Raw genomic sequence first — 15,985 nt, forward strand, 5'->3', positions numbered from 1 at the left:
AGAAAAAGGAAAAAGGGAAAAAGAAAAAGGGGTACTGGGACATTTAATGAAACCCAATATCCTGCCTCTGGTCTAAAAATAAATGGAGCAACCGGCACATAAACACAACGTCGCATGTCTGCGTGTGTGTGTATGACGTATAGACTAAGCCATGCATGGGAGAGGTGTGAGCGAGCTGTATTCATTTCCCAGGTTTATTTGAGCTGAAAATGAATATTGTATCCCCCACTAGCTCTGCTGCTCCCACTATATGACACACACACACACAAACACACTCAATGAGGTGAGGTAACACTGAGTGGCACACAACTGCACCCAAAGGGGGTAACGCCAGTTTGATTACAGAAACTATACAGACCACCGACTCTCCGATGTATAGGCAATTAAATGGCAGGCTGGGCACGAGCAATTAAATGCTGAACTGGAACTTTGGAGCCACATATTTTTTCCCCAGTGTTAATCTAAGAGTGGGAGTGTGCGCGCGCATGTGTGAAGGCTGATAATTGCTCATTAGTTTTCATGCATCGAGACATGTGTGACCTGACTGCAGTGTGGTGGAATAAAATCCTCAAGTGATGCAGCAAATACATTAAATGAATAGAACATAGAACATAATGTCAGTGAGCTAATGACAGTTCATTTGAGGGTTTGTTGTGCAGCCTGGTATGTTAGACACACACACACACACACACACACACACCAAAATAGCATATTAGCACTTACTAATCAAAGTGTAATCATGCAGACACTTGTGGTTTGATTTGCTCAGATTTCAAGATATCTGTCTTTGAGATTTCTGCATTCATTCGATACAAAAAAGTGTAATTTATTATTCTTTTAATTAATCAATATAATTTAATCTAATTCTGTTTTTGCCCAATGTGTTGAAGAAAAAACAAAATCCTGCTTGTAGGTCCAGTGTGGTGTGCCTGTGGTTTGCAACCAACTGAACACCCCTCGTCTCAACTCAGGTTTGGGCCATTGTAAAAACATTGTGGTGCAACATGTTGGAAGAAGACCTTCCGACCCTGTAGATTTAAAAGTCTCTTTAAGAGAACAAAAACAAGATTCTTCATCTTCTTTAGCAAGTAAAGACTTTATTTGTTGCAATAAGCAATGTAAACAAGGAATTGTTGTATCATCTCAAGCAGTGGGGAAAGTTTTATTGGTAACACTTCGTGATAATCATCAATTAAGTTAACTAGATAGATTTATAGTTAATTAAACTTAACAGTTATTTCACTGTGAACAATAAAATATTTATTTATTTGTTTTTTTATAGTTGCAAATTATGTTTATAATACTTTGTAAATAGTTAATAAATACTGTGTAGCTCCTCTATAAAGATTATTTGAATGGCCATTTTAAGGATGCAAGAGATGATCATAAACCTTTACAACTGCTTATACAACTTGTTTTTAAAGCATTTTATTGTTTGTTAAAAGAGAAATATAAAAACACTCATGTTCAATAACCATAAATGTATCATTTATTAATGATTATTATAAAGTGCTACAAAATATATCTTTAAGTGTTCAGTTTTCACACAGTTTATGTTTATGTGTGGGAATCATCTGAATATTTTGACATAACAAATGTTATTCAGTAATTTACCTCATTATTGACCTTGTTTGGGACTTAGGGTTAGGGTTATGTTAAGGTATGTTGGGATGTTTCTGTGAAATGTTATTCAAAGTCTTTACATCATGAGGAAACAACATAATATCAAGCGTCGAGTGACCTTGTTCCATGTCTATGTTTGGTCTTTCGTGTAACCTGTCATATGTACCTGAGCTCACTTGAGTTTTGTCAGCAGTAAGAACTGGTTTGCGCAGTGAAGCTCTGTTTGCAAATGCACATATGACATAATAAATACAATGTAATCAAAAGACTTTCTTACACTGTTTTTTGTTAATTAGTTTTCCTTTATCTATTGAAAAAAAAAAAAACATTTGGTGCCCAGTTGTCTCCGTACTGCAGCCTGTGGACGTTACGAGCTGATACAATGTGTTGGATTCGGGCCACAGTTGGAGGGTTTAACCTGCCCGTCTTCCCACAGAGGTTTTGAACTTGTCATGCTCCTCACGAATGACTCGCCATCTCCCATAAAATATGAAAGGGAGGTGTGTTACTCTGTTTTGTTTGGCTGTGTGCTGTTCAAAAAACATGAGACGTACGTTGCAATCACGTCAGCTGGGACTTGAGGTGGAGATGAGAAAAATTTCGGCGGCCGTGATTTACTTTCATACTCCTCAGCTCTTGAGATTCATTGTGTTCACATACTTGCGTGCAGCCCACAAAGCACAAAACGAGGGCATAAATCACACTGATGGGACAAAAGAGAAAATAACATTGTCATTTACAACATATTAATGTGAGATCACAGCCAGGAGAGCCCTTCTGGGCATCCTTGACTGAGGCAAGTAACCTCCACCCTCCACTCCCAGCTGCTATCAAGCACTCGTCTACAGGCACTGAGAACATGTGTGCTCAGTGTCTGTATGTATGTCTGTGTATGGATGTGTACTCTGTGTGTGTGTGTGTGTGTGTGTGTGTGTGTGTAGGGGGAGCATGCCAAGCCACCTGGAGCAGAGCAGGTATTATTAGTGATGGTGCCAAGAGACACTTAAAATGCAGCCACTCTGTCTAGTGCAAACACGCCTGTCTGGGCACAGATCAGACGTGTGTGTGTGTGTGTGTGTGTGTGTGTGTGTGTGTATGTGTGTGTGTGTGTGTGTGTGTTTGCACCTTCGTAAAAGCCTGACAAAGCCTAAGTATTACGCACCTTCCACGCAAGATTTATTGGAAACGCACAGAGTGTCCAGTCCAGTCACTGTCAGTATTTTTAGTAACGACAACAAAGAGTAGGGTTAGTTAGACGAAATTTATGAATAAGATAGGACAGGAGACAGGGGCGCACATTTATTACAGATGGTGGAGTTTATTTGTCGATTAGCTTCTTCTACCATCCACCTTATTCCAGCACAACGTCGTCCTCTCCTACACACTGCTGTGAGTGTTCAAATGTTCCCAGATGATGCACCACAAGGTGATAAATGTGAAATGATGGTTCAGGTGCCATGATCGTCCCAGTCACCTGAACTTCCTGTCCTTTTCATGACAGTGTACAAACAGTTCACACATGCCTGTGTAATAATACGCCTCAATGATGACTCACCTGTTGGCCATGTTTTCCAATTTGTTATGTTGCAGGAATGTTCAGTTGTGTGTCTGAATGTGTTGACATCCTCCATCGGCTGTGTGGTCTTGATAATTGCCTCATCGGCTATCAACTTGATACACCATTTTATCTTTCATCACACAATGTACCGAACATCCTGTGCTCTTGGTAGAGCAACACCGGGGTGTCAATTTCCAGGTAAAACTGACACTGAAGAGATCTGGAGAGATTCATTTTTCTTTTTTGTAAATAAAGAGGCTTAAGGGAGGGACAGGGTTGAACGTGAGTATCAAGTGTCTGAGACACTGGTAACATTTATGTAACAATTTTATCCGCCGGGTGATGAAATTACTAGCATTTCGACTTAAAAACAATAAAAAGGTTTAATAGTTAGTTTCCAAACCTTTGAAATATTTTTTTTGTTTATTCTAAGAAAGTGAAGTTATGTTCTTTTCAAACATCTAATTTTGTCTTTCTTATAAAATTATTTTTTTATTACTTAAAGGAACTGGACAAATTCATGAAAATAATAATAAAAGATAATGCTAAAAGCAGTGCATTATTAAACTTAATTATAGATGATCATATACACACGATTCTTGTGAATTTCTTATTAAACCCTTATATTGCTAATTATTAATATCATTTTTATGTAATTATTTAAGTGCATTTTTTTAGCACTATGAGCAGTTTGTGTTTATTTACATTTAAATATATTGTGCACTAGTATTTTAGAGTAAAGTAAGTATATATATATATATATATATATATATATATATATATATATATATATATATATATATATATATATATATATATATATATTTTACAAAACTATATAATGTTTATTATTTGAACTGATCCCAAACAGTTTTGAAAGGAAGGGGTTTGTTTTCTTTAATTAAAAAAATAATAAAAATAGTAGATTTCCTGAGATTTTAGGTGAACCTTGAAAAGACGTGCCGATGATGATCCATACGGCTGAAGAGCCTCTTCTACTTTTTCCTGTTTTTTTCCTGACACTTTGTTGCCAGTGTTGCCATATCCAAATGTAAAAAGCAGATGGTTTCTGCCTGCTAATTAACGAGACATCTTGACAAAGTTAAAAGCTCCATTAACTGTGACACTTAATAGTCTCAGAATGCAGCATGTGAAGGCGCCTGCCAGGGTGACATTCAGTTGTACTATCAAAGTGTATTATGAGGTTTGAACCTGATACAGTGACACGGCATTCGTTTGATTTCTGAGACTGCGGCGCAGTGCGAGAAGCAGCCCAGAGGTCTTAGATTATTTCACCTCTCTGGGATGGGTATTGATTTCATGCTCAGCAGAGACATTGTCTGACAGATGGTGTTTCTGTGTAGCTGCCAGTGTTTGTCAAGACATTTCTTTTATGTTTCAAGCATGGACGTTGAGCTCTTGGTCATATATACAGAAGATACAGTCACACACACACATACACACACACACTAAAGATAAGATAAGACTGGAGTTTATTGATCCCGAAGAAATGTTCTTGTGCCAGCGAATGTTCAAAAATGCAGTAACATCAGAAAACAATACAAGAACACAACAGAGTAACAATAAAATATGTAAAAGGAGTGAACGCTGATAGCGATAAAGATGGAATAAGATAAAGACATTCCAAACTAAAGTGTCATAAGAAGTCAGAAACTCTCATTTCGTTACCCACCCTGTATTGTGGCAAATAAATCAACTTATTACTGAATTTATTTTAACATTGATCCTTGAACCTGATGTGTCAGTTAACCCAAACGATCAACAATTATTATTATTATTTTATATATATATATATATATATATATATATATATATATATATATATATATATATATTTATATATATATATATATATATATATATATATATATATATATATATATATATATATATATATATATATATATATATATATTTATTTATCTATATATATATATATATATATATTTATTTATTTATTTATTTATTTATCTATTTATTTATTTATTTTCATTTACACTTAATGGTTTTATTTTTGTTGGCATCGTATTGTTTTTTTTAAAAAAAAAGAAAATTTAAAACAAATTTAGTTTAAAAAAAAACAAAAAGATGTATTCACTTCTTAGCAACATGTAACACTGCCGTTGATCTGGTAGAATGCTCTCACACACAAACAAAACTCCTGTTGTGGCGGCAGACTCCGCCTCAGCGAGTTGAAGATGGTCTATCTGTGCGGACAGATGGGTGCGCTTGAAGTGAGATGAATTGGGTGAACTCGCCCTTTTAACAGCCTCTGCCATGTTCCAACCTGAAGAAAAAAAAGTCCAACCAGAGGGCTGCAGCAATGCCGAACACATCCCCACTACATCAACGTGACTGGAACAAGTTTGTTCTGTTTTTTTCCCATAGTGCAGTTCACATGCGGTCACTCACGCGTCAGTAAGCGCCCTGGAACGTTTTTTTTTTTTTTCAAGGAGATTTTTCTTTTTCTTTTTTGAAAGATCTCATAAACTGAAATACGATATACAATATCTTCAACTTCAGATATTTAACAACAATATGTTCTTTCTTTATTTTTTTTTGTTAAAAGACTCAACAGGATGCAGTCAAATCGAAATACTTTGAAAGCCAGTCGCAAATCATTTTAATTGACCGAATATGACACATGGGAAGGGTGGAAAAGTACAAAATAGACATGACTGTATAAAAAAAGGGGTTTGCACAACAAACAAAGGCTTCACATTCGACTAGTTCCAACAGAGCGCCGTTGAGTGGAGCGAGTGTGTGAGTGTGTTAACGGCCAGTCGGCATATAAACACTCCATCTTTATTGTTCTGAAGGGCCCGTCAAAGCATAAACAAAAGGCCGGCGTGATGACATAATGCCGTCGCTTCCAATTAAGTGGAATATTTTGACTTTTTGCAAGGCATTAAAAAAAACATGGATGAAATGCAGACGGATGGAACTAAATGAATGAAAACTAAATCTATCAGAATAAGGCAATACCAAAAAAAAGAAGTAATGATCATAAATGGTATCAATAACCTTAAATTGTTCTTCATAATTGGATTTGGAGGTTGTTCTTATTAACAGTAAACAAATCCACATCTTTCTGCCATCATTTCTGATAAAACTGGGTGGCTTATTCCTTAAATAAAAGCCACACAATCACACCTCGCCATAGCCTGAATTCTTGGGCAATCTCAGCGTAGAGCCTTTTCACTCCCTGGTCCATTAGCCTGCCACGGGGCCTGTTCAGTCAGACCCGCCAGCGCTGTCATTATCTGTTTAAGTGGCTGTAGCTCCCATCATTTTAGGTGCCAAAAAGGCGTGTGAAGCGCAGTCAAAAACTTGTTCAAGAGAAGCTAAATCACAGTCCTCCGAGCTGCCAGAGAAAGCTAACAAGGATTGGCTTAAAAGATTCTGGTGCAGCCGGCAGCCACATGCAGACCCAATGACAAAGGAATCACGAGAGACGGCTGAAGGGCAGACGCTGTGCCTTCATTCATCTTTTTCTTTTCATCCCTTTCCCTGTCTTACCTTGTCAGCCTCTCTCTTTTTTGTTTCCTCGGCATCCTATCACATGTTTCTGCTTTATGAATTCATCTTCGCTCCTGTCTTTCAGGTACGATCCCACGTTGTGCCCTATTTTTCGAGGCACGCGGCGATGATTTGCCTCGGCGTAGTTCTTCAGCACAAAAAAAAGTCAGCATGCCTTCAATGATCTAATATGTGACAATTCAACATTCAAATGTCTAGAATCTAGCAGGCATTTGGTTTTTTTTTTTATTATTATTTGTTGTATTGTGAACCTACATTATCCCAAATGTTTCCAACAAACCCAGAGAAATCTGTCATTTGACTTGAAGGTGTGTTTCGTTCAAGGTCGCCTACAACTTCCAGGAGAGCTTCCGAGAGCGAGGAAGGAAGTCGGCAAAACATGTCCAAACATAATGTGAATCACAGGTGTCACGCAAGGGAGGCTGGAGACGCGTCCCCCACCACAGACGCTATCATTTTTTTAAAAAGCATTAAAAAAAAAAAAGCTTCCATCATGAAATGTTAATCAACAAATAAGTTGAAATAACTTCTGATACATTTTTATTTAGTTTATGCATTTTTTTGCAGTAAATAAATAAACATTGCCTTGAGTGAAGTAGAAGTTGATCAACGATGGTGTTTGATAAACAATGAAGAACTCCCATGATCCCACAGGACTTCTTCTATCTTTTGTTGGACCCCTTAAAAATGACATACTGTGCATTTAATGTCAAAGTTAATTTCAAATTTAGATATCCTCACTGTCACTTGTGACTCCGTGCGGCAGTTTACTGTGTTATGAGTCAAGTCTTAGAGCAACATGATGAGTTTTGAAAGTCTGTTCGTTTTCAATCGCCACAAAATTACAGCTAATGCTTGTGAGCTGGACCACCCATTTTTTTTTATATATGTAGCACAGGTTGAGCACAGCGCTGAGCGTGGTAAGGAAGAGCTGAAATAACATAAATAAATAGAAAAATAGTGTCTTGCAGGAATCGCTGCAGATGTTAGCTAGCCTAGCTTGTTAGCTTCCACCTCAAGCTTTGCAGCACAATGTGTTCTCCCGAATGTCTAACGTTGCAAAAGGTGAGCGGACGTCGCACTTCATCGCCGCACGTGTCTTGCATCACAGCTTGTGTTCAAGGCTAAGACGTGCACCGCTCACGTATGCAAACCGTTGAAGCTTGCTACACGTCCCCCAGAAACACTCGCTCTTAAATGTCAGTCAGCTGCTGTTGGTGGAAAACTCACACACCATTTTTCCCACTTATGCCCCCAAAAACGATCTCATCCTCTGTTGCATCATCACAGTCTGCATTGTCTGTCGCAGACCAGGAGAATTCAAATTTCAGTTCCGCTCTCCAATTCTCTGCCTCCTTCTGCATCTTATTTCCTCCTCCTCCTCCTCCTCCTCCTCCTCCTCCTCCTCCGTAATGCCGCACTCTTCTCTTTCTGCCTCCGTCTCCTCCTTCCTGCGTCCCATTAGAGACAAAGGGAAGCCATCAGCCCATCGATCACGCTAACCTCCCGTGTGACCCCTTGCCAAATGACGGCCCCCAGAAAAACCAGGTCCGCTCCGTGCTGTTCTTTGTTTGCTCTCTTCCTGTGTTACTCAGAGCAGCATTGTGGTACTCTCAACAAGTGGCTCATTTAGCCTCTGCAGCAGCAGCAGCGGCTCAGCGTGTTGAAACATACATCCTGCTCTAAATGGAGGTTTTGGACGTGAAAACAAATACGTATAGCGCACTCTTCACGCACTCTGGGTATAAGACTGCAATTGTTGCCTGGACTTCGAAATAGAAAAGAACGATTCTGGTTCGATACCTGGCTCAAATAAAGACATTTCTCTCCTTCGGGGAAGAATTGATTTGGAACAGATGACGGCTCTTCAAACCACGAAGACCTCGCTCTCATATCGCTGAAAATATTTACAATTCTGGTGGCAAGAGCTGCGCAGAGATAACTTTCTGCTTTTCAAAAATCCATTCTACTCGAAGAGCGGCTGAGCTCGGGAGGAAGAGTGTATGGACAATTTGACAGCAGGACAATGCTGATGAAAACATGTGAAATGCAGAGGAGAGGAGATGCAAATGGAAGGACAAGAAGAGGGGGAGGAGGAGGATGAGGAGGGGGAGGAGAGTCAGAAGAAATGGAGAAAAGTGGGCTTTTTATTTCCCTCAAAAGATAAAAAAAAAACCCAATATGAGTCACTCGTTCTGTTGTTTTTTCAGTATGCCGAGCAGGAATGCATCGGATGGTAAACAAACCCAAAGTGCATTTACTCCCTTTTGTTAGGTAGGGAAACTAAAGCTTTACGTGGCGAGGTTTCGCACTAATGGGTTGAAATGGTCGTCATCATTTAAGAGGGAGTTATACTTATTTCGGTGCATTTCAGGCTTGCAGAGACAGGTGACTGCAGCTGATCACAACTACCTTTTAGTTTTGCATGAACTGTAATGACCCTCCAGTCGCGCATCAAAAATGCAAATGAATCCACACTCAGGAATAATTCGCCGCCGTCTCTTCTAAAAAGCCTGGCTTAAACAATTAATGGTGCCCTTTCGCGCTGGTTTGGTTTTTCGTACGGAAGGCGTGGCAGATATTTATTGGAAGACGCAAATATCCGTTGGAAAGAGAAATCACCCCATGGAGCCGCGGAGGGAGGCTGTGACTCATTCACCTTGAAGAGGAACATTGCTCGTGGCTGAGTCACTGGGGTCACACCCCTGCACACACCCGGCAGTCACTCAACTGGTTCCCTATCTCTCTTTGTCTCACAGACACACACACACGCAGAAATTCAAGTCAAAGAACATGTTTATGCCTTGAGGGAGCACATGCTGTGTTCACTGCCGGTTAATTTAGCTCATTGTTTATGCACGAAAGGGTCCACAAACAGACTACAGAGCATTTTAATAATCATTTCAATGATTGAATATTTAAGATCATACTGCTCTAACATTACATGGAACAATTTCATATAATAGCCAAAATAATTAAAGCTTTATTGCTGCAAGTAAACACGTTGGAGAGACAAATCGAGCTGTGAATATCCTCGCTGCTCATCTGTCCATTGAAGCAACTCTGGGTGGGTTCACACTCGCATCTGCGCAGCAATACCAAGCAAGATGCTAATGGTGAATTAAACGGTTCCAAATCATTTAATTAATTGACTCATTTCTCAAAATCAACAAAGGCTCCGCCTTATAATTTGGAGAAGCTGACGGCACACATTAGGAGAACAAGTAATAGTTCTCCCTCACTGATAAAGAAGCAAAATAGGAACTCTTTACCCATTTATGGGAACGAAGCAGGCATAGTTCTTGAAAGCCTGGGGCCGATTCAATCTCCCAGAATACCGTACTCATTTCTTAAAGGTCAGTATATTAAAGGTTGATTTGTTTGGTTCTCATTCCCAACACGTCAAACACTGACGCTCTGAGACGGCGGCCGACCTGAGCTACAGTCCCACTGTGTTAATATCTGAGTTGCAAATGAGACACAAAAAACTACTTTTCCCACGCATAGAACCTTTAAGTGCTTACAGGTTCATAATTTGTTCCTTAGAGGCCGACCACCCTGCTCTGTTACAACCCATCTAAACTCTTTTTGCATCTTTAGTTTATAACTGAGTTACTGGATTTTAAGAGTTAAGGCTAAGCCAGAAAAGGATTTGGGTTTGTGTTTTTTGTGTCCATTCATTCCTATTTTTTGTGTCCATTCATCCTATTTTTGCACAAGAGAGACTCCACTTGATAAACAACAGAATCTTTAAATGTGTTTAAGAGGTGAAACAGGAGTTAATACAGCTCGCTAGTCCAGATATATCTTGCCAGTACTGCACCAGGACACAAAGCTTCAAGCACAATCAATTAAAATGCCTTTAACTGGTGACAAGACACGTCTTGCCGTGTGGATAAAAGAGCAGCAGACTTAAGGTCAGGCGTAAATTGACATATTTAGATACAACTTTGCGAGCAGGGAGAATAAGGTGTGTACCTGCTGTACACATTATAATTAAATACAACCCAACCAGTCAGATGGCCTCACACCTTTGAGTCCAGTTCAGCTCCAAGTTTCGGGTTAACTCTTTCTCAGTCGGTTGCCAAGCCCTCGCTCATGGGGGAAACGTTGGGCTGATTTATTTATTTATTTTATAAGTTCCACTTATTATCATATTATTCATTTATCATCATTATTACTTTTTTAAATTTCCTTATTTGATAGATATGTTTTAAAAAAATTAGCAATCAATTGCATTTATAATACCACCAATAATGTACTATTATTTTAAATAAAATTTCAGGTGGGATGGAGGGTGAGGAGGTATTTCAGTAAAGATTATGGTACTGTCACCATTCTATTTATCTGCGCTTTTACTAAAGATAATGTGGGGGGAAAAAAAATATGACTATAATAGTATAAAGCAATTCAGTATAAGAGGAGAGTGGATTTTTGCATAAATGTCAAGTTGCAGCTGGGATGGAAGCGGTATGAAGTGGATACAGTGTTTTAAGAGACAATTTGTCCAAATTTGCACAGACTGTAACAATGAAGTGCTGAAAACTAAATGTCAAGTTTTGGCCTTTTGTCTGTGTGTTCTGTGATTCCTCTCTGCTTTTGCATGGGAGTGTGCGAGATCCACTGGAGAGAATGAACTCTTATCATATAAGCTTATCATACTGATTAAACATACAAGTTTTTAAGCATTAATTAGGGAGTTTAGATGCTCAGAAGGAAAACCTGCTGGTTGAAGTTTTGGACATGAGAGTGGTATGTGATTGTGAAAATTTCCCAAAATGTCATACAGCTCCTTTTTCCAGCTAATGTTTCATCTTCTGGATATGAAAATATGTGACATGTAGTCTAAAATGTGAAGCAGGCAGTGCTATTCTTATGAAGTGATGAAAGTTAAATCAGTCAAGCTGCCAGAACAGATATCCAGTTCTCCTCCATTGAGCCCGAACTAGTCAACAGAAGAGGCCTTGGTAGTGGATATTTTAGCTAACCAGGTATATGCTATAAGTATAAGTTCCTTTTTGCTCAATTTTGAATTTCACCTTGTGACAATGCTGTGTTTATGGTGTGGTTCGAGTTAGGAAAAGGTTGCGTTGTGGCTTAAAATACCTGTTTTGATCGTCACATGGATGGCTGGAGCTGTCCCAAGGCATCCTTAAAAAAACATTGTCGTTATGCTCTGCGTGTTTAGGCACAAAAAACATTTGGCTATTGTTAGAAAATGATCATATCTTGACGTTCTTAATACCTGCTTTGGTTACTATAAACACAGCTGGATTCGCTTTGAAAATACCCAGCAGTGTCACGCTCACGGAAGTCAAAACACAGTCTTGAACTGTGGTCATTGGCTAACCAACCCTTCAACTGCAACTCCAGCGAAAATAGAAAACGTCATGTCATAAGCATGTATTGTGATGTGATACTGTACATTTGACAGAATTATCAATATCGCAGGCAGCCTGTGTCTTCAACAAATGTGAATGTATCATTCGGCCAGTGCCGACACTTCATCCTGGGACCCCGGGCTGTTGAGGCTGTAAACCATTTGCAGTTTGCTATTTCATATACAATATTTTACAGTATGCATATTGTATGATTCATTGCACTCATGGAAAAGAAAATAACAAACAACACTCTGTAATTCACTGTTTGTTAAGACGTTTGGTGTGGTCCATACAACCAGACAGTATCAAGGTTCATTTAATAGTGATTTTACAACATCAGGGCTTTAGAATGAAAAGGTAAGGTAAGGTAAGTTGTCGCGGCATTAGAGAAAGGAGTGTTGAGGATGAACTGAGGATAGAATCTGGTGAGAAATTGATGAGAACTCGGCTCTTAAGTTCCCTTAATCATCAGAGCTTTTTCTTCTGCTTTTTTTCCAAGTTGACGCGTAAGGGACAACAGTCCAATATGGAAGCATCACCACCGTATTTCTATCTGCCTTTTTACAGCCTATTTTCAGGTTACATTTGCCCCTGATGTTTCCCACTAATCTATTTAAGTGTCACTTTACGTTAATTGTAGTCCACTCACCCTATGTCAAAAGCTGGACTTACAGCATGTCAGCTTAATGGACAGTGCATTCCTTTCAAACATGAGTACCTGCTCGACCAGGCCAAAAGACTTCGTAGGGAATTTGTTCAAAACCGCTACTTTCACATTACATAATGCCAGATGGAGCACAGATCACACAGCCTTAATCATCACCACTCCATGTAAAACTGCCTTTCACATTTATCATGGTCACATATTTCCCTCCATTACAGGCTTTCAGCAACTTCAATCTCCATGAAATAACATCTCAATACAGACGGCTTGACAACGGTCTTGATCAGTATCGATAGATTCTTCACTGGTCTGCAGTAATTCACTGAGGGAACTATTGTCAGAGCTCCATTGTAAACCAAAAGGAGTCTGGAGAATGAATTGACTTACAGGTTTCAGCATGTTAAGCGTCATATTCACCTTGAAAGGCACGCTGATATTTTTTTCTTTCTGAATGCAAATGACAGCATTAAAAAACATTCTGGGGTTTTGAAAGAACTCCTTGAGTCCAATGCAAGGCTGTCGGTATTCAGCCTGATAACAAACAACCCATCGCACAGAGATACAGACCGTCTCTCTGTGGAGAGCACTCAGCATTATTTCTTATAAAATGGTCGTTACACAAAGGACACAGCTTGCAGAAATGATGTTAAGATTCTAATCTTAAACCACTCACTTCCAGAACCTCTCAGTGCCTCCAGACTATGGGCAAAAGAATTTGAAAACATTGCCGGTGCATGAATGTTATAAACTTTACAGAATGTAGTCGTCTCTCAACGCTGTTTGATGCAGCTTTATTCCCTCGTATCAAGCCGATATAGGCCTCCTGCAGCGTCAACATGAACATAAATCACGAACTGATCAATTTCTGATGCAAAATATTAACCTGCCATTAACAAATACAAAAGGTATAATAATAATAATAATAATTGCTTGCCCTGTCCGAATAAACAAACTTGTGTTTATTCGGACGTGTGCATATGGCTCCAGTTGACATACCTTGTCTACCAAATTTAATTCTTGTAGTTACAATTTCTTTGTCACTGGTTTGATTCATTTATGAGTTATGCATTTATTATGCTGTTGTACATAAGTTAAAACCTTAATACTTAAGTATTATTGCCTCATATAACACACTTTACATATATTATAGAGAGACCCGTATCTTATTCCCTGTGGAATGTGGGGCCATTCACATGGTTTTTATTGGTGTATTCACAAATTACAAGTAAGGATTGTTTGTTCTTCTTGATCCAAACAGAGAGGCTAAAGCACACCTTTTCCTCCGGACCACTGTGGGACCTTATTTCAGAAAAGATGTGTATATAATTATCTATTTAACCTGTTTGCAATGTGCCATGAATAACACACTTTTGACAATTTAAAAGATCATTTTTCAAAGGTACATCGGTAAAAGACGACACACCAAAGCGACGTTTTGCTGGTCTCATATTTTAGCTATAGGTCACGAGACTGACTAACTCTCCCTTTCATAAAAACTGCAGCTGTCAATGTGGCGAGACCTGAGTGACACGATGGAATTGCAAAACAATCTTTGTGTAGTTCATGGCACGATTTAAACGAGATCAAAAAATGTTATTTGCCTCCTGTACAATTTATTTTTTTGGAAATAAGGTTTCATGAGACATAACCAGAAGTGTATCTTTCATTTTGATTCAGGAGATTGACCACTCAGACTTCTGTCTTCATATAAGTGAAAAGGATTTTGGAAAACAACTGTGCTTGTCTTTAGAATAGTCTTTATATATATATATATATATATATACTCCAGCAATAACTTTACCCTACTTCCAATGAGTGAAAAGAAATAACCCAGCAGATTTATCACACTTCATCAAACTTATTCTTTCTTTGCCTCTCATGAGACAAAGCTTGTTTACCAATTAAATAATAATAATAATAAAAACCCTCAAGCTCAGAGAATTATTCTGATATCACAGGAATGTGGCATTCATTAGCAGGAGTCCAAAAGCTTTTTACACACTCTACACACAACCTTCATAAGCTGAATTAAATTACCAAATTCAGCACTGAAAGCTGTTTTGCTGCCGCGTGGTTCAACTCATGTTCGACTACACTCATTTCCTTGCAGGCTAAACGGTCGGATCTTAAAAATCCTGTTTAATTCAGAATCCATATTGGACCAATTTATGACACAGTGTTTTCAAAACGTATCACAGGGCAGTATCGCAGGCTCTGAGCGGAGTCAAAACAGTGACTCACGAGTGAAAGGTTTCCCTCCAAACATCTACACACGAACACACACACACGCACTACAGAATGAGTGTAGGCTTCGTGCCCGGGTTTTTGAGAGAATGCCACTCTGAAGCAGACTTTCCACATGGTGGTTGGCGCTTCCAGTAACCGGATGGCACACTTCCCTATTTTCCACAGAGGGAGAAAAACTGAAATAGGGTATCAAGGGTGTGGACAATTTAAAATAGGGACCTCCAGTGCCTAACTGCCGGTTGAAAAAAAATTAATTTGTCTTTTGTTCACGTTCACTGACAGTCCAGATTAAGAAAAAAGCAGTTGGGGTAATAAAACTGGCAGGTATATTTTCAGATCTCGTGCACTTATATGTGGTGAATGATAGAATTTAACTGCATTTTTGCTAAAACTGCATTAAAATAGAGCTGAATCTTTTGCCTTCCGCAGCTCTGCATTGGTCTGACTTTTGCAAAAAACGCTTAACTGCTTCCCCGCTGAGAAGTTACATGAAGCTGCTGAGGTAAGCTAACAGGAAAACTCAGGTTCACATTAGCATAAAAACATAAACAGAGGGAAACAGCTAGCATCTCAAAAATGACAATATCCACCTAAGGGCTATAACATACTATGTCTTGTTTATGTGTTCAAAAACCACCTAAATGTAAAAATATATCACAGAGCCATGCTCGGTTTCTGGTGTGTGCTAGGAAGCTCTGGTCTGTTTAGGCTTCTATTGAGATTTGTCTGCTGCGAGGTTTCATTCTAGTTGAGGGACATTGTGTTAATTCTTCAGCCCAGACCACAAAAGTCACTAGTCGACTAGGCTACCTGCATCAGGGCTGTCCTTATTCATGTTGTAAGTGTTGCTTGCCTTCCAAAAAGCAGGACGCCTTCAGGTTTTCTTCTGTTGTTTTGTCTTTGGTTTATCTTGACTGAACCCTATGCACCTTCAGTTTTCTCCATTTTATT

General features: G+C 38.9%; 1 long non-coding RNA gene across 1 annotated transcript in view; it reads right to left on the minus strand.

Moving 5' to 3' along the window:
* Positions 1-5,230: 5,230 nt before the first annotated feature.
* Positions 5,231-15,985, minus strand: part of LOC119010963 — a 57,077-nt gene continuing 46,322 nt past the window's right edge. The window contains exon 3 of the long non-coding RNA XR_005072095.1: positions 5,231-5,489. This is a non-coding gene — a long non-coding RNA (uncharacterized LOC119010963). The remainder of the gene's footprint in view (positions 5,490-15,985) is intronic.

This window comes from Acanthopagrus latus, chromosome 21 (assembly GCF_904848185.1).
Source record: "Acanthopagrus latus isolate v.2019 chromosome 21, fAcaLat1.1, whole genome shotgun sequence".
NCBI classification, from domain to species: domain Eukaryota; kingdom Metazoa; phylum Chordata; class Actinopteri; order Spariformes; family Sparidae; genus Acanthopagrus; species Acanthopagrus latus.